Below are 18,982 nucleotides of genomic sequence, written 5' to 3'. Positions count from 1 at the left end.
AAAAGCAGCTGTAATCAAAACCTCACAGATGTTTACCTCACTCAAGGTTTCTTTCCTTCTTTTTTTCTGCCCCAGGCTGTTATACCATCTACTCATCTTCTTTTAACCCTTAATCTTCTTATTTGCTCTCCAGCAGAAAAAGACTTTCTCCCCCATGTCTACCCTGCTAGCTTCAGGTGAAAACCACTGACATCATAGCTGTCTACCATCAACGAGTGCATAGTGCCCTCAGCTCTTAGCAATTCTAGCCTCCATGATGCTTGTCCCTGGAGACTTGATTCATCATTCTTGCTTCAGGTCAAAACTGCTCAATTTATAACTCCCTTCCATTCCTCAGGCCTACCTTAACTCTAGCCCTCGGAAACTCCTACCTCTTCCCTCTCTAGTTTGTACTAAATTCATGAAAAGTGTTTTAGATTTCCTGTCCTTCTATCCTAATATTTGCCTGAACTAGAAAGAAAAATAGTCTATACAGTGCCCAGAAAAGGTACACAAAGCGGGGGGGGGGGGGGGGACATTTATAAACAGGTTGTTAGCCTCCTTCAGGAAAAAGCCAGTGAGCCTGGTTGGGTATTTACCATTGATTTGTATCACTTGAGAACTCCCTCCCAAGTTATCATGCCCTCAAGACTCCAGCCATTTGAATTATATCACTTTTTCTGGTTGTTCCTATTCCAGTTTACTATGAAGTTGTCTGAATGGGGCCTGTTTCCATAGCTTTTCCCACACTGAGTAGATCAGCTGACAAAAGTATACCAATTTGCTTGGAAGCTACATTTCTCATTATAAATTTATGCTTTACTCTGGTTTGCTCATCCCTCTCATATGAGTCTGGTTAAGGTAGCTCATCCCCTAGAACATGACTTTCAAAAAAATACAAACATTCAAATTTCTGAACATGAAATATTTTGGCTCCAATCTCAGACTTTTAGAGACTCAGGAAAAAAACTAGGGTTAAATGCTCAATTCCACTATATTCCTGGGAGTTCCTTAACTCACAGCTGGGCCCCTGGGTCCTTTAAGTCTCATTTTTAACTTTAATTACCACAAAATTATACACAGGCACACACAAATGAGTATTCTATTACTTTCATTGGCACTTCCGAATGAAAATGTCTTTGAATTAATCCATTTTGAGTTCTTCATTTATAGCTAGTATTTGCATTTTTTAAGTCCTGGGTTATTTTACTTTGCCAGGAGTTTGATAAAATTGCAAAAGTCTCAGTTTCTTCACAAAGTCTAACATGTCCCCCAAATTTTGAGCCAAGAACTCTTCTGAGGAGCCCATTAACATATTTAGGAGAAATCAATGCAATGTTTCCCACTAGCAAGCATAATATATTTCTTTTTTTTTTTTTTAAAGATTCCATTTATTCACTTGACAGAGATCACAAGTAGATGGAGAGGCAGGCAGAGAGAGAGAGAGGGAAGCAGGCTCCCTGCTGAGCAGAGAGCCCGACGCGGGACTCGATCCCAGGACCCTGAGATCACGACCCGAGCCGAAGGCAGTGGCCCAACCCACTGAGCCACCAAGGCGCCCCAAGCATAATATATTTCTAATTATCTTTTTTTTCTTAAATCTCCTGTCTTTCTCTTCAAGACATCACAAATTAAGTTAGATTGACCTATCTCAGCAGGCATCATTATATTTGGCTTTTCCTTCCTAGCTGTGGATTGTTTTTCTGATCCTACTACATTTATTGATTTCTTTCCACAAAGAGTCTTCTGGTGAACTTTAGTTCATAAACATTTGAGCCCTTTGTTGAATTTTAGGAATTACCAAAACTGGAGATTGTTATGCTTGTATAATTCCTGTTTGACTATTACAACCTTGACTCTATTTTTAAATACTTCATTTTTGTCCCTCCTCTCTGTTCTTGTAGCTCTAGTCTGCTCTGTGCAGTAAAAGGCAGGCAATAGGCATCAGAGTCGTAAACTTTCCTTGAGAGAGAAACAGCAACAGGTATGGTATGATGCCTGAACCATTTTCTCCTAGGATACACATACACCCCCACACACAATGGAAGGGAAAATGTAGTAGAGAAGTCCCTGAAGGTAGCCCCACTCCCATCCAGATTTTAAGAAGGCTGTTTTTACCATCACTGTGTAGACTACATCAAGTTCTCTCAAATTGTCTCTGATGCAATCTCCATAATGCCAGAGTGATCTTTTTCAAAGCACAGCTCTGGCCTTGCAATACAATGATGACTCAACTCCTGACTCCCCTTTCTATACAGAGTGAAACTCTCAGATAAGCACAAGCTCTTCCATATCTAGCCTCTCCCTTTCTCAAGGCCCCTTCCTTTCTCAGGAGCCCCTTCTCCCAGGGTCTACTACCACATATATTCAAACACCACCAAGCTACTTGAGTTCCCAAATGGGCCTATGCCTTGCATTTATTGTTCCCTATAAATACAACTCCCCTTCCCTTATTTCATCCCAAAAACGTACTCATTTTTAAATATCAGATACTCATTTTAAAGTATATTTTTCCCAACCATTAACAGTCTCTGTTCAATTCCCCCAGTGATCAAAAGCATTCATTACTCAGGTCCTTGGCAAAGATTATGAATGGGGTCAAGCAGCAAAGCATGTCCAAGTGGTCTAGGTGACCCATGATCCAGTCCTAACCCTATGTTGTCAGCAGCAGAGCAGTGTGATGCACGATGGTCGACACACTAACATCTCTCTCACATGCACACGCACGTACTTTCCAGGCACAGGGTCCAGATTGGGGTCTAGATATAAGGAGGATCAAGAATAAAGGGTGACTTTTTGGAACTCCCTTCAAGCAGTCAGAAATTTTGCCCAAAATCTTTGGCCTTGCCCCACTCTCAGTTAGATTCGAGCTTGACTATAATCTTTTTAAAACCTATTTATTGTCTTTAAAATTACTGAACAGTAATAGGATCTCTGGGAGGAAAGACAGTGTTGTTTCCATCTTTGACTCTGACAGAACTAATAGTATGCTTGTGTATTATGTTCCAGGTACATTTACTGACAAAACACATGATATATCTCATTACCACTTTCATAGTTGAGCAGTGCCATTGATATTTATGCTGCTAAGTGTAATGCAGACATTCTGATAAATACTATTAACTGGAAGAGAACACCAACAAAGACTAAACTAAACTCAATTATTTTTTCTTTACTATTTCAAATGTATTTTTGTCCATGGGCATTTAGCATAACTTATTCAGTATTTATTATATCACTTAAGAGTTTATTAAATTACGTAGGCTTTCCTTATGTATTCATGGCATTTTACCCCAGAATGGGGTATTGTCAAAACATTTTCTTTTTCTTTTTACTAAAAATTGTCAGATTTAAATGACTTGATTGCCAAAATTACTTGCCTAAGTATTTTAAATTATTTGGAGACGCTAAATATAAATTAGTCAAGTAAATAAAATTAGCTATTGTATTACAAAGGCAGTTTTTGCAAATCCCCAGGTGGAATATGTCCGACTTGTAGAAACTGATATTTATAAAACAACTCCCTGATCCACTGAAATATACGTAATTGAATTAGATAGATTGAAGGGTCAGTTGTGAAAACAGAGGAATTTCTCTAGGCATTTCAAAGAAGAAGGAATTTAATACAGGGAAATAGTGCTTATAGAACTGATGGAAGGGCTGAGGGGAAAAGACTGTTGGGTTTTAGGAAATTAGGAAGCTGTGGACAATTAAGGGTATTGCCATGGATGAATTCAGCTGACAGTAGAAGTGAAGATGAGATCTGCCACCTGCCCACCATCGTCAGGTACTAAAAATGGCCTCTCTTCCAATTTCCAAATATCATGCACATGCTTCATTGTCAGAATCCAATCTAGAACCCTGTGACACAGGACTTATTATTTTTATTTTTTTAAGATTTTATCTATTTGACAGAGAGAGAGATCACAAGTAGGCAGAGAGGCAGGCAGAGAGAGAGGGGGAAGCAGGCTCCCTGCTGAGCAGAGATCCTGCGGGCTCAATCCCAGGACCCTGGAACCATGACCTGAGCCAAAGGCAGAGGCTTTAACCCACTAAGCCATCCAGGAACCCCAGGACTTATTATTATTCATGGCAAAAGGACCAGAAACAAATGCATAACTTGTCCTCTGAGCAAGTCTGAGAAAGCATTGACTAAAAAAATACCTTTTTTGTTGTTGTTTGTGTTTGCTCTTTAATGTACAGACATAGTGGGGGTGTTTTTGTTTTTGTTTTATAGCTACAAATTCTTTGATACTTCTCTCATCAAGAGATGTGGTCTCTGTCCTCTGCCTCCCCTAGATTCATATAGCACTTAAAGCTGCTCAGAAGACAGAATATAAAAGAAGTAAATATATGTGACTTGTGCGGCTGGGTAGTAAAGCCAGGAGCTTCTGCCTGGTTCTCTCGGAATGCTGGGCCTCAAGGCTCTCCCTCTAAGAACCCAGCCACAGTGCTGAGAGAAGCTATAAAGACAGTCCCAGCCAAGCCCAGCTTTGAGTCACCCCTGCCTAAATATCAGGTAACAACAAGTAACAAAGCCTCTAGATGCTTGTCCCCATGGTTCCACTAACCCCCGGCGAGCATGAAGACTGACATACTGCACAGCAGAGACGGGCCATCCTGTGTTCTCGTCTGAATTTCTGGCCCACAGAATCTGTAAGCTTTATAAAATAGCTGCTTTACACTACTAAGTTTGGGGTAATTTATTGCTCAGCAGTAGTTACTTGAACAACTTGTGGAAACATGAGAAGTAAGAAAAGCTAATGAAGTGGATGGAGACTTAGAGACTGTGGTACGCAAGTTGAGTATGCAAATCTGAAAAGTTGCCCCAGTAGACTACCAGGTGAGATTTATCCACAAGGCCATGCAATTTGGCTTACAATCATCTGCTATAAACCTGGAGGATTTTTCTTCTTCCATTTTATTCCTTCTCAGTTATGTGATCTTAAGTCTGGAGTCTGAAACTTCAGAGGGAAAACATCTGGTAGGTTTGGGTCCTCTTTACCATCCCCATACCGTCATGCAAATCACACAGATGTAGTGCAACGGGTCTTTCAGAAGTTGAAATTTTCAAAGACACTGTGCAATTTTACCACATTCATTAACTTTCATCCATACACTCCCAGAGGAAAAGAAGGAACAAAAATTCCAATTACCAAATCCATTTGCTAAGGAAACTGAGTTCCCTGTAAGTGGAGTCTATCATATTTTTCTAAACCTTTCCCTTGAGTTTGGCAATCCACAGTTACAGAACATTCTTATGGCTAAGTTTCTCTTCTGTTGCTCCCTCTCACTTTTTATCCAGATGTTCTCTTTGATTTTTATCTTTTTGTTCATTTTGCTCTGCTATCAGGAGTGATAGTTGTTGTAAGCTCTTCTGTGGCACTGTATGTTATCAAGCACCTCGGGGATTAGATCTATTCATTATTCTGTTCTGAACTCATTATCACCCCTTTCTCTATATTTTTGAGTGTCCAGTGTGTATAAAACCATAGCTTAGTCCTAGGGCAAGTGAAAAAAGTACTGGAAGATATAGTTCCTTGTTGCAAAGAACTTATTTTCTGATGAAGACAGGAATGGTGCACATAAAACAGAATAGGTTTCTTAATGAAAAATAAGAAAGAAAACCAAATTTGCTGTTATTTGGAAATAATAAGAATAGTTTTATAACTTGGCCAGGCCAAGTTATTTTTATTTATATATATATAAATATATAAATATATAAATATATATATATATATATATATATATATATATATATATATATATATAGTTTTATAACTATAGCTGCAGGCCATAGTTAGAACTGTGATGTCAATGATTGGCCCAAGAAGGATTGTGCTTGGATGGCCCCATGTCTTTTTCCCCACCTTACTAAGCAACTAATGCATGCCAAGTAGTATGTTAATCAGTTTACAGTTTTATTAGAGATTAGATTTCCACTTATAATGTTGGGCAGTGATTCAACAGATCAAATTAAGACAACAAATTTGAGGGTTTTCAAGACAAGGGAGGTTCAAAGCCGACCAGATGTGGAGTGACAATGCCAAAGTTATAGACGATCAATCCATGAAAAGCAGAATCCTAGTCAAGTCTTTCATATACTGGCCATTTCCCATGTAATAGAAACTGTGCTAAACCTGGACATAAAGAATGGTTAAACCCTTGTCTCTGCCTGCAACCAGTGTATGTATCACAGGAGAAGTATACGTAAGGCCAAGTGGGGGCACAGAGAAAAGTCTGGCCCCAGACGGGACGTAAATAAGTAAGGCAGGCATAGAGGATATCCAAGGACCTGGGCAACTGGGTTACAGTTTAGGATGGACCTTTATTCCCCAAAAGTAAACTAGCAAATCTAAAAACAAAAGACATACTGACACAAACAACATAGATGAGTATCAAAACAGTATGTTTGACAAAATGAGAAAGACGTAAATGAGTACATGCTCTATGATTCCACTATAAGTAGTTTGAGAATAGGCAAATCTAATCTGTGGTGAAGGAAATCGTAACAGTAGTAGCTTCTGCAGGGTACTGACTGGAACAAAGCACAAGGGAATTTCCTGGGGTGATGAGATATTCTATATCCTGTTTGAATGTTGGTTACAAGATAGTATGCATTTGTCAAAACTTATTAAATTGTGAACTCAAGGTCTTCTCAGTATTTTAGTCTGCGTTATGCTTAGCTTCTCAGCTTCTCAGCCCCCCAGTCCTGGGTACTTCTACCTCAGCAGATTCCTCAAGGGCAAGAATGGCAGAGAACATCTGGTTCATCTCAGTACATTTCCCTGTTTTCCAGTAACTGGGACCCTTGTGTCCCAAGTTACATGTCCCAAGGACATGACAGCTCAGCGGTACCTGCAAACAATTCATTTTATATGATTATCATTTTTATTTTGCTGTTTCTACTTTGTCTTATCAATACACAAGCTAGTACATTCTGTACAGAAGTCAGGGTCTACAGTAAATTTTTTAATAGTGTTTTGCCGACTGAGAAGCCATATGGAGTAAGAGAAAACTGAATCTGTTCCTCTTCACACTGTGCACCTGTAAGAATATCAAGTGGATCAGAACAAGAAACCACAAACATAGCAGGAAAAAACACAGCTGTGTTCTTTTATAAGCCACGTGTGGATAAAAATTCCTCTAATTCAAAATCTTGAAGCAGGTCAGAAACAACTTGATATTTTTTACTACATAAAAATTAAAGACAAAAACTTTTGCATCACAAAATACTATATACAAAGTAAAAAAAAAAAGAATCAATGAGCTTTCTCCTCATGCTGTATTCTGTAGACTTAATTTTAGTACTAACACTTCTACAAAACATGGTGGATCTTCTCAAAACTTGTTGGACTGTCTATAAAAGGATAGCAAGCACCAGCATCACAAAGTAACACAGGGCACGAAAGGCAAGAATTCTCTGTATGCCCGAGAAAAATGCCATGATGACAGGGAACAGAGTGGTTATGGTGTACAGGCTTAGCCAGTTTTTTGGGAAGAAGCTGAAACTACAAAGAAGATGGTGTTGAGGCTTGAAGGTGTTGAGCCCAAACACAGATGGAAGAGAATCCTGGCCATTAAAAGATGCAAATATTTTAAACTGGGAGAAGTTAAGAGATCCAATTCTAAGCTTCATCTTCTATTTTATTATGAAGACAATAAAATCTCGAGGTTACATTCACTTCTAAAAATAAGCAAATAAGTGACAAACTGAGGAAGATGTTTACAACTTACAGCACAGGGTTTGGATATCCCTAGTATTTAAAACACTCCCCATAATTGAGAAGAAAATGATCAAGTACCTAATACAAAAACTGGCAAAAGACAGGAAGAGAGAGCACAGAAAAATAAATAAATTAATTAATTCAGATGCATCTGAGGTGTGTGTTTGTAATGCTCATTTCTCGTTCATAATTAGGGAAACAGAAATCTTAAACTATATTCTGTAGACTTAATTTTAGTACTAACACTAGTTTTTCTATTTTTAAACTATTACCAGTATATTGTAGGATAAAGTGAGCAAGTAATTCTGTTAATGTCAGCAGGAACAAGGATTTTTGGGCTTCAGAGAAAAAAAAAAAAGTTCAAGAAGTAAAAAAAAAAAAAAAACCTTACATCTTAAAATTGCATTAGATATATTAATGTAAAATTCTTTTATCTCCCTTGTTTAAAAATACATATTGACTAGTTCTGCCTACCATGTGCCTGGAAGCGGTGGCAAGTCCGGAGCCCTGAGCACCCCTAGAATCCAGAATGCAATCTCTGATTCCCATTCCCTCTGAAAAGGAAGGAGAGTTCTTAGGGAAAATGGCTGAACTCAAGTCCACCACAGATCGTAACTTTTTTGACCTAGCCAGTGAGTGGCAATTTTTCTGTCCTGAATAATTATAGCTTACAAATGCATGAAGAATGTTAGAATTAGAAATTCATCATTTTACAAGGTCTAATGAAAAAACTTTTTGAAGCTACTGTCATAAATGTACACGAACACTACTGGGAGAAAAGCTGAAGCGGTCAGTGATCATTCAGCATTAACAAACGTGAGGAAACCAGACATTCTATGCCTCCAACGGAGACTCAAATACACATCTATGAAATTTAGAAAAAAAAAAAAAAATTACTGTGCTCTAGCAAGCCTTAGAGAGAGTCCCTTCTTCAGGAATGTAGAGCATGAGGGAACGAGGAAGATTATGCCACAAGAAGCGAGTACAGCATATAGGAGATTCTACAGGACAACTGGGCTGATTTCTCCAAGTCAATAGCACATAAAAAAGAAAAGGAAGGAAGGACTATTCCAGACTAAATATTTAAGAAGATGCTTAAGAGATACAGTAACTATAGGCAATGAGTGGACCTTATATAGTAAGAGCAACTCTAAATACACATTTTTATACCACTGAGGAAATTTTAACATGAAGTGAACATTATATTAGAGAATTATCATTAACTTTGTTAGGCATATTAATGGTATTGTGGTTCTGTGAGAGAACAGATTTTATTTTTTAAAGATTTTATTTATTTATTTGACAGAGAGAGAGATCACAAGTAGGCAGAGAGGCAGGTAGAGAAAGAGGAGGAAGCAGGCTCCCTGCCGAGCAGAGAGCCCGATGTGGGGCTTGATCCCAGGACCCTGAGATCATGACCTGAGCCGAAGGCAGAGATTTAACCCACTGAGCCACCCAGGTGCCCCAAGAGAACAGATTTAAAAAAATAAAGATATACAGAAATGGATTAAAACAATAGGTTGTAGTTATTGTCAGTGCTAAATATTGTCAGTCTCATCACATCGTTTTGAATGAATTAAAATTTTAAAATGTTTTAAATTATGTGCTAATGACTAATATAAGTATCATTCTTTTATGATATATTTATTTACACTGACTCAATTTCTAGCTAATCTTGAGGTGGGGTACTTTATAGTTCTGAATAATTAGTTTACAGGAGGCAGGAAACAGGTTTACAAGTAACTCTTGTTAGGATGTGAAGCATGATCCTTTTTTGTATCATATTCCCATTAAATAATTCACCTCTAGTAACTCTTTAATTCATAAATCATTGTATAAGAATGAAAAACGTTGCTCCATCTAAAAAAAGGGGCAGTGGGGTATGCTCATCTTTATACCAAACCACACCAAAACAAAACAACCAAAGAACAAACCAAAAAACCCTGACAGTTTCCAATGGATGGCATCAGAACCCTGGGATAAATGGAATAGTCCTCAAGAATGGTCAAAAGTGGCCTCTGCAGATGGCTGCACAGGATGGCACTTCATGAAACATCATTTCTCTGCTAAGCTGCCCAGCACCTCTGGTGCTTCAAACATATTGTTTATCTCATCAAGAGGAGCTGGTTCTAAAGGTAAGAACTGAACAAGGGTCATTGCTGAGGAAACAGAGCAGATGGCCCATCTAGGACAGTCTGTCTTCACTTGAGGAGAGACCGCTCCAATCCCAAGCAGACCGGGTGCTAATTAAAAGAGCTCTTGGCTGAGGGACACCTGTCCTTTCCTGCGACACAGAATCAGTGTGGCCTTTTTTCTCAGACTCTGCCCACTGCCCTGCTCCATCGCCACCCTTTCCAGAAAGGAAGAGGTCCCTCATGGACAGTTCTGTAGGACAGTACACAGATCCTTACTGTGAGTGCCTGGATTTCTCCCAAACATTTCATCCTGGTTCCAGGCTACATTGTATTTTCAGACCCTTTCTAGCTTCATCACTGACAAAGAAATGTGTCCATGCTTTGTAAAGAACTTCAAAGACACGAGTTAAACATAAGAGAACTGTTTGGACTTCCTTCTTCTACAGAAATGGGCTTTACTAACTATTCTTTCTAAACACATTTTAGGTGAATATAATCCATTTAAGTTTTTACAAAAACAGGTGTAACAGATACGATGAACAGGCATGTTTTAACTTTCAAAGTTCAGGTTCCTGAGCCCTGGTGTTGTTTAAGGAAAGCAATAATAGGAGTCTGAAGACAACCGTCAAGATCAAATGTCTAGAAATCTCGGGGGAATCAAAGTTTTCTCTTGTAAAGGAACTTAAAATATTCTGATCCTCTGTATAAAAAATTTTTAACTTGGTATTAAGAATTAGGTCTTTAACTTCTTTTCCCCGTACTTCATAACAGCTTTCAACATGATCTCCCTGCCTCCAGCCTTGATTCTCTGCACTTCAACTTCCACACACCTCCAGCATATCCTTGCTAAAACTCAGATCTGATTAGGTCACTGACTCTTCTATTCCAGAATCCCTTCATGGCTCGTAACTCATGCCTTCCAATGGAATTCAAACACTGTTCCTTCATGTCCTTTCCCCCCAGATCCCATCTGTGTACCATCCTCCTGCCATTCTGCAGGGTTCCCCAGTCCTGAACCCTTGCATACCTTTGCTCTTACTCTTTCTTCGGTTATATACGCTCCTTTCTTCCTTTCCATCCTGGAAGGATCCAACTCCTATCAAAATCTAGTTTAAATGCCACCTTATCTGTGAAGCTTTTCTTGACTCATCCAGATAGAATTAAATCACACTTTCTGGGTTCTTATACCTTAATGTGGAGTGAACAGATGGAAGGGAAAGCTTTAGAGGCAGAAAGATCTCATTTCCATTCCTGATTCCTCTGCCCGCTGTGACCTTGGGCAAAACACTGAAGATCCCTGAGCCTCATATTTCTCATCTATGAAGTGGGTATAATAGTATTAATATATCAGGGTCCCTATAAAAATGAACTGTGATTACATTTACAAAATGCTGTGCATAGGTCTTGGCTTCATTATAGTAAAAACTCGAAGGAAGGTATTTACTTCTATCATCACTTGCTCATTTACCACAATCTGACTGATAGTATAGGTCATGGAATGCCTGCCTAACCCACAAGGTTTTCAGTCCCTAAAGGCAGCCCAGTGAGCTTCATATCGCTGTCCATGGTGCCGAGCACAGAACCTGACTCACCGATGCTGCCAGTGTATTGCTCATTGAGTAGAAGTCCACCAGCATCTGATGCAATAATTTCCTGAGCTTTGCTGAGAGAATGTCCACTGTATCACAACTGTTGACTCAAAGGCACCAAAACATGAGTTACTTTAACTATATAAATATATACGGTGCTATATATTGTTCTTTTTAGAACTTTGCACATAATAATCCCTGAAAAAAGGTAGCAGGACAGGGACTATCTCTTGTCGCCTCCCTTTCATCCATAAGTGTAAAATTAAAATGACTTTGTAAGGCTTATAGAAAATAATACATCAATTCACCTCTAACCTGTATTTCCACCAACATAGCTGCTGGAGGTAGCCTGGGCTGAAATTGCACTAAAATTCCTGAATGATTCAGTTCACTCAGTTTAATTACTATTTCAGCATGTGCTATGCCCAGTTCGTTGGAAGGCAGCGTGTAACAAGACAACACGAAAGGCTTTCTTTCCCGTTCAATTAAAGTAAACAATGACATGTGCCCTCTTGAAATTACAATTGAACAATAGCATTAAATCCACCCCAGATACCCAAATGGGAAAAGAATGTGTAATACAATTGTCTCAGGCTGACCAGATCATGTCTGTCCCTGGCCTTCAGTCCCCAGGAAAGAATGCCTATGCTGCCACCAGTGTGAGCCTTCGGCCGTGTCACTGCCCAGCTAAAATTCTTCCACAGTTGCCCATTTCTGACCTGCAGCAAATAGTCCAAACCCTGAACCTGGCACAAAAGGCTTTGGAAAAGTGAGACCAGACCTATTTCCCCAGTCTTGCTTCCCTTCCCCTCTTCATACGTCCTATGTGCGAGGGACAGGAAAATTATCTCCTTGGACTTCCAATTTCAACTCCTAACAGAGCGAAGAGCCTTAAAGTCACCATTCCTGTCCTTATAACAAGTAAAACCTGAAAATTACTATTCTTGGAATCATCAGAGAACTGAGGTACTACTCAGGGCAAGCTATAATGTGGAAAGGTGGAGAAATAGAAAAACACGACCAAGATCTTATCTGGAACAGAAGCCCACTGGAGCCATAAACCAGTAGGAATACTTAAATGGCAATAATAGTTAAATGGTAATTTTGATGAGCTGCTGGAGATGGAGGGCGGGCTAACTGAAGAGGGAGAAATTCCTGAAGGCTGCAGTCTTGGGAGCTGGGGGACACGCTTTCATGGGTTTTACCACTAAGAAACTCACCAGGTTCTCATGGTGAAGATCTAAGAAAGATCCCCTCAAGGGCCCTGGTTGGGGGAGGGAAAGAGTAATTATTGTGAAATATGAGCAGAGATTTCTTCATAAAAAGGGGTTTTTCAGAACTTTTCCTTACTGGGAAAGGGCATTCTCCCACTACAGCTTCCTCTAGCCTTCTGGTCTCATCTAAGAAGATGAAAACATAGTGAACAGGGTTCCAGATCTCAAGGAAATAGACAGGGAACACTGCAGCTAGGCAAAGAAGTAGAAGGTGGAGGCCTGGGGGAAAGCTATACTACTGGAAAGACACCAAAGTTACACCCCCAAGACACAGGCTGTATAAAACAGACATTTAATCAAAGAATTATAGAGTGTTCCCCCTCCCCATAACGTATCACCAGACCAAGACTCCAGGATAGTAACTATGGACTGCAGCTGAAAGAGCAACAAGACACCAACTCCATAAGGAAAAGTACTTAGGGAAGTCCAAGGTCAAATAAGGAGACAAAAACACAGACACTAGAGAGATTTGAAACCTCTAGCACCTATAGCTAAAGCAAATATTAAACCCGACCAAATTCCTAGCCAGCTTACATAAATCCTTATACTAAATATATACTATATACTATATATATACTATATACTATATACTATATATACTATATAATATATACTATATACTATTTTTTTTAAGATTTTGTTTATTTATTTGACAGAGAGAGAGATCACAAGCAGGCAGAGAGGCAGGCAGAGAGAGAGGAGGAAGCAGGCTCGCTGCTGAGCAAAGAGCCCGACATGGGGCTCGATCCCCGGACCCTGGGATCATGACCCGAGCCGAAGGCAGAGGCTTTAACCCACTGAGCCACCCAGGTGCCCCCCCTATACTATTTCTGATAAAATACATTTGGCTTTCAACAACAACACAACAGCAGCAAAAAATTAAGGCATCCAAGAGAAAAAAAAAAACAGTTTGAAGAAATTAAAAAAAAAATCATCAGTTTTAATATGATATGCCTAGGGTTTATGCGTGCATGCACACACGCACATATGGGGGGACGTGTTTGTTTTGTGTTTGTTGAACTTATTTTACTTTGTGTTTGTTGAACTTCCTGGACCTGTATATGTAAACTCTAGGGCAATAAACTATTATTTATTTAGATTTTATGCATTTATTTGACAGAAAGAGAGAGACAGCGAGAGAGGGAACACAAGCATAGGGAGCTGGAGATGGAGAAGCAGACTGCCTGCAGAGCAGAGAGCCTAATGTGGGGCTAGATCCCAGGATGCTGAGATCATGACCTGAATCAAAGGCAGATGTTTCAGGACTGAGCCACCCAGGCATCCCTAGGGCAAAAAACAATTTGAAAACAAGTATAGGGATTCCTGGGTGGCTCAGTTGGTTAAGTGTCTAACTTAGGCTCAGGTCATGATCCCAGGGTCCTGGGATCGAGTGCCGCATCTGGCTCCTTGCTCAGCGGGGAGCCTGCTTTTCCCTCTGCCTTTCTGTGCTCTCTCTCTCTCTCTCTGACAAATAAATAAATAAAATCTTTAATAAACAAAAAAGAAGTATAATTGTAATGCTGAGAGAAGATAGAATGGAATCATTAAAATTGCTCAGTTAAGACCAGAGAAAAAAGGGAACAAAGGGGAAAAAAATGGTAAGGGTAATGAATAGAAGACCAATACAAACACAGTAGATATTAATGTGACTATATCAATGATCACCTTAAATGTGAATGATCTAAATACACCAATTAAAAACCAAGATTGTCAAAGTGGATAAACAACACAAAACCCAACTTTATGTTGCCTAAAGAAACCCACATAAAATATAAAGACAGAGAGGGGCACCTGGGTGGCTCAGTGAGTTGAGCCTCTACCTTTAGCTCAGGTCGTGATCTCAGGGTCCTGGGATCGAGCCCCGCATTGGGCTCTTTGCTCAGCAGGGAGCCTGCTTCATCTTCTCTCTCTGCCTGCCTCTCTGCCTACTTGTGATCTCTCTCTCTGTGTCAAATAAATAAATGAAATCTTTAGAAATATATATATAAAGACAGAGATAAGTTACAAGTAAAAAAGATTGAGAAAAGACATACCATGCTAACACTAATTGAAAAAGTTGGAGTAGGTATACTAACAAATCTGACAAATCTACATTCAGAAAAAAATATTATCAGGAATAAAGAAAATGCATTACGTAATGATAAAGTCATCAGTTTTCTAAGAAGATACAACAATCTTAACCATGTATGCATCTAACAAGAAAGCATCAAAATGTATGAGGCAAAAATCAATAGAACTGCAAGGAGAAATAGATAAATCCACTATTATAGTCAGAGACTTCAACATACTTTTGTCAGTAATAGACAGATCAAGCTGCCAGAATATCAGTAAGCATACAGTTGACCTTAACATCACTATCATTTGACTTGCTCTAATTGACATTTATAGAATATTCCATCCAACAACAAGAGAATACACACTCTTCTCCACAATTACCTGTAAGTACAGACCACACTCTGGGCCATAAAACACTCCACAAAAAGAGCATAGAAACCATACAAAATATAATCTCAGACCACAGTGGAATTAAACTAGAAATTAACAATAGAAAGATAGCAGGAAAATCCCCCAAATATTTGGAAATTAAACAACAGACTTCTAGATAATATATGACTCAAAGAATTCTTGAGAGAAATTTTTAAATATTTGAACTAGATGAAAATAAAAATAAAATTTATCAAAATATGTGGGATGTAGCAAAAGCAGTGCTTAAAAAGAAATTTATAACATTGAATAAATATATTAGAATAGAATAAAGGTACAAAATCAATAATATAATCTTCCTTTTTAGGAAATCAGAGTAATTTAAGCATAAAGCAAGCTGAAAAAAAATAATAAAAATTAGAGCAGAAATCAATGAAATTTAGGCAAACAATATAGAAAAGCTGTTTTTTAAAGACAAAGAAAAAAAAGAAGACACAACTTAACAATATAAGAAAGGAATTTTCATTACTCTTTATCTCAAAGACATAAAAGGATAATGAAAGAATATCATGAACAACTTTGTGTCCACAAATGGGATAACTTAGATGAAATGGACCAATTTCTTGGAAGATACAAACTACTAAAACCCCTGTGTAGAAATAAATAACTTGAAAAAATTCTATTAAATAAATTGTCTCAATTAATAAACTTCCCCAAAAGGAAAGTACCAAGCCCAAAATGGTTTTACTGGTGAATTCTACAAAACATTTAAGGAAGAAATAATACTGATTCTTCATAATCAGGTTCAGAAAATAAAAGCAGAGGGAAGACTTCCTAACTCATCCTATAAAGACAACATTGCCCTATTAACAAAATCAGGTAAAAGCATTACCAAAAAATAATAATAACAACTACAGAGAATAATTCACATAAACATAGACATAAATCCTCAATTAAATATTACTGGATTCTGTTTGCTAATGTTTAAAAACAATTAAATGCTACAACCAATGAAATTCATTCCAAGTATGCAAGAAAGATTTAACATTCAAAAATCAGTTAATGTAATCCATCATGTCAAAAGGCTAAAGAAAAATTATATGATATTATCAATCAACACCCAAACAGCATTTGACAAAATCTAACATTTATTTATGATTTAAAAAAAAAAAAAACCCACCAGGAATAGAAGAGAACTTTCTCAACTCGACAATGAACAACTAACAAAAACCTACATTCTGCATCATTTTTAATGGAGAGAAGCTGAATGTTTCTTCCCTAAGATCAGGAAGAAGTCAAGGATGTCTTCTCTCATCATTCCTATTCAATACCTAACGGAAGCCCTAGCTAGTACCACATAACCAGAATATAAAAGCTATACATGGTGAAAAGGAAGAAATGCAACTATTATTTGACATAATTACCAAGTCTAAAATCCTAAAGAATCTGCAAGAGAAGAAATCTAGAATGATTCATGGTATAATGGCACTGAAGTTGGCCATGTGAGTACAAAGTCATGTTTAGCTCAATATTGATATAGGTAGTTTTATATATATATATATATGCATCTATACTGTCTAGTTTACACATACATACTTCCTTTCTCCATCGAGCCTGCAAGCAATGACACTGCAGCAGAAACAAGTACACCTAGCCTCCAGATCTTGATTTCTAATACCATTCTCCAAAACAAGGAACCAGGAATCTTTGGAGAAAGGACAGATTCTAGGACAAAATAAAAAAGACAGAATATACAGGATGGGGGCGCCTGGGTGGCTCAGTGAGTTAAAGCCTCTGCCTTCAGCTCAGGTCATGATCCCAGGGTCCTGGGATCGAGCCCCACATCGGGCTCTCTGCTCAGTGGGGAGCCTGCTTCCCCCCACCCTGCCTGTCTCTCTGCCTACTTATGATCTCTGTCAAATAAATAAATTTTTAAAAATCTTAAAAAAAAAAAAAAAGACAGGATGAACCTGAAGCATTCAGTAAAATAAAAAAGACAAAATATACAGGATGAATCTGAAGCATTCAGTGTACGAGAAAGTAAGGTGGAGTGGAAATAATAATGAAAGGAGTAAGTCAAAGGGACAGACTAATCAACCGAAGAAGCTCTCAACGGCCAAGGCTGGAATAATTTAAGCAACAGAACAAAGGAGTACTGGGTTATAATACAAAATATAAAATAAAGATCCATAGGTCCATACTGATATATATATAAATAACTGAATAAATAAATGGTGACAATAAACAAATTGCTCATGCAGGAGAATTGCCACTTATTTATGTAGCTACCTTATGCTCAAGGAGGTGGAGTATAACTCCCCACCCTTTGACGAGGTCTGTGAATGGCCACTTTCTTCCAAAAACATCCAAAACAGGATGAAAAGAGGGGGAAAAACAGTAGCAGTATAGTAGAGAAATCTGACAAACATTGTCTAAGCCAGGTGATAAAGGTTAACATCAAAAGTGATAGATAAATCATCAAACATCTATTGAAGAAAACAGACCAATTCTACACAAGGGACGTTCTACAGATTACCTGACAAGTATGCTTCAAAACTTTTAAGGTCATCAAAAACAACAAAAAACACTGTCACAGCCAAAATGAACCTAAGGAGGCATTATGACTGAATGCAAAGTAGTATCCTGGATTGGTTCCCAGACCAGAAAAGACATAGGGTAAAAATTATGGAAACTGGAATAAAGGGTTGACTTCAGTTAATAAGGTGTCAATACTGCTTCATTAACTACAGTAATTTTATCATACTAATGTAAGATAATAATCTGGGGAATCTGGGAATCTGGGAATGGAGTCCATGTGGAATCTCTGTACTATTTTTTTTTAGGTGGTTGACATATTTATTGCTTTGAAGGTGGGGAGGGTGGGCAGGAGCTCCAAAGCCCTTGGTGGGGTGGGCCTCACTTCACTTCACAGGCTTCTGGCTGCACGGGATGGCACTGGCTCTGTAAACTGCAGCCACGCACAGGTCTGGGCTATAACTGTTCTTGTAGATCATGTGTCCGATGTTGCTGAGGGTGTGACCTGAGTGGTCTTGTTAATGGCGGTTTGCATGGAGGAGGTGGCAGGCTTTCACTGGAGGGATCTGCACTTCAAGATCGCCACTACACCTTTCCCTCTGCCCACCAGGCTCCACACCCACAGTCTTGCAGTGAATCAGCCCCTTATAGAAGAAGGAGATGTGAGACTTCGGGTTACTGGGCTCAGCGCTGTATGTCTGCCAGCTTCTCTCAGTCAGGAAGCTGGAGCAGTTCCTCATAACCATCCATTGCTGGGCAGACATGGCCGCAGCGCCTCTCACTGCACTAGCCTGAGACAGGCTTTCTATATTATTTTCACAATTCTTCTGTAAGTCTAAAATAAAAAACCTGTTTAAAAATGTATTTTAGTCGAATCATTATGGGGTACACCTGAAACTAATATAACACTGTCTGTTAACTATACTTCAATTCAATATATATATATATATTTTTTTTTCAGCGTCACTTTTATGCTAACATTATGTTGCTTTTATCTCTCCTTCTCATTATGATGTTTTCTTGGCCAGACATAAGCCTACTTCTCCATCTGTCAAAACGCTAAGATTTCCTCTATAAAGTCATCTTCAACCTCTCCAGACAGTGTTCTAGTTTCTGTGCTTGATGCCAGGGCAATTACCGCAGTGGAATCATGTGCTTACCTCTTCCCACACTAAGCTGAGTTCTCCGGGGCCTGCACCACATCTCATTATTCTAACGCTGCGCTAGCAAGTGCTGACCACAATGGAGGCACTCAACTCATGTGTATCACCTAAATCAAAGCTCATGTTACTAACGCTTCTGCATTTTTAAACAAGTTC

The 18,982-nt window shown here is 38.7% G+C and overlaps 1 pseudogene; it reads right to left on the bottom strand.

The window, feature by feature from the left end:
- Positions 1–12,563: 12,563 nt before the first annotated feature.
- LOC111159854 lies at positions 12,564–18,427 on the bottom strand (annotated as a pseudogene).
- Positions 18,428–18,982: the final 555 nt, after the last annotated feature.

The sequence above is a fragment of the Enhydra lutris genome, unplaced genomic scaffold, assembly GCF_002288905.1.
Source record: "Enhydra lutris kenyoni isolate GAN:26980312 unplaced genomic scaffold, ASM228890v2 scaffoldscaffold70, whole genome shotgun sequence".
NCBI classification, from domain to species: Eukaryota; Metazoa; Chordata; class Mammalia; order Carnivora; family Mustelidae; genus Enhydra; species Enhydra lutris.
This window is presented reverse-complemented; position numbering and strand designations above follow the sequence as displayed.